The sequence below is a fragment of the Schistocerca nitens genome, chromosome 1 (assembly GCF_023898315.1).
Source record: "Schistocerca nitens isolate TAMUIC-IGC-003100 chromosome 1, iqSchNite1.1, whole genome shotgun sequence".
NCBI lineage: Eukaryota > Metazoa > Arthropoda > Insecta > Orthoptera > Acrididae > Schistocerca > Schistocerca nitens.
In genome coordinates this window covers 1,143,989-1,145,516 of record NC_064614.1, presented here as the reverse complement: position 1 = coordinate 1,145,516, position 1,528 = coordinate 1,143,989, and positions in this window count along the sequence as shown.

Sequence of the window (1,528 nt, the reverse complement as noted above, 5' to 3'; positions counted from 1 at the left end):
AAAAAGGTATTTTCAACGTCGTGCGTCGGTGGTATGATTGCCTCTACGTTCACGGCGATTTGGCCTGACTGCAAACCGAATCTGGACCATAGGAACTTCGAACGGAATGTTTTTGACCGCCCGTTGTACTATGCGCTGTCGCTCTGACCTGCATGCACGTCTGAAAGAGAAGACACTGCTGACGACCTACTGCCGTGTTACAAAGACGAGATGCATTCGCAAATTGCGAATACGGTTAGGTGACAACTGTACAATTTATCAGTAACATATGAAAATTTGTGCCGAAGTTGGACTAGAACCCGGATTTCTTGCGTAGCGCGAACTGTCACCTTAACCACTTCGGCTCTCCGTACACGCTTCCCAGCCCGATCCAAACCTCCTTATGTCACAATGTGCACGTTCTCTAGTGCTCACACGTTTGTGATTCCCGAAACAGGGAGAGACAATGTTATTACCGTCGTTTTAGCCCGTCTAGACATGTAATACAATTGTATTTCACGATGTCTGTATTTTACAGTATCTTTGTAGTACTATGCAATGATCTCCAGACATGCATCCAGGTCTGAAGGAAATTTTGCCCGTAAAATACAGACATTGTGAAACAAATTTGTATTACATACCTATACGGGCTGTAACGCGTCCGAGTAGTCTTTAGTGGAACTTGTGAGAAACCGCCGTGGAGCGTTGCGCACAGTGTGGTGACATGGAAGTTAAAATCATTGCATAGCACTATACGGGCATCGTAAGATGCAGACATTGTCAAATAAGTTTGTACCACATGCCTAGACGGGCTTAAACTATGATAACAATGTTGTCTCCCCCTGGTGTGGCTATCTCATAATGTGCGAGCTCTTAGGGGGCACTCCGGTATACCGAGGTTTGGATCGGTGCGGGGAGCGAACGTGGGTAGCCAAAGTGGGTAACGCGACCGCTCGTGTAAAGCGAGAAATTCGGGTTTGAGTCTCACTTTGGCACAAATTTTCATACGTCTCCAATAAATTGTGGTCCTGGATCACGCGGTCCCGGGTTCGATTCCCGGCCGGGTTGGGGATTTCTTCTGCCCGAGGACTGCGTGTTTGTGTTGTCTTCCTCATCCCACCATCATCATTCGTGACAGTGGCTAGGTTGGATTGCGTAGAATCTGGTCTGTGTAAAAACTGGGACTTTATATGGCCATGTAACTGGTGCAGTTGGCATTAGTACTGTCTCAACAGCTGGTTCAAAACATGACGTAATAGGCCCTATTTCTGTCATAACTCTCATGAGACATCGAGGCCACACAATATCGACTGTTAGACGAGGAGAATTTTGGTAATGATTAACTAATCAAATAATCTGTATGCAGGCAGTGGCGGAAATGCTTCTGATATTTTCTGTAAACCAACATTTTGTTTTAGATTTAATTTCTCCACTTTATTAACGTTATCAAACCTGATACATTAAGCCTGTGCCCGAGAACCGTAATACCCGGTACTCAGATGCTGACAGTTATGGAAGTGTCTGGCATTACTGAAAAATAATCTGTTCC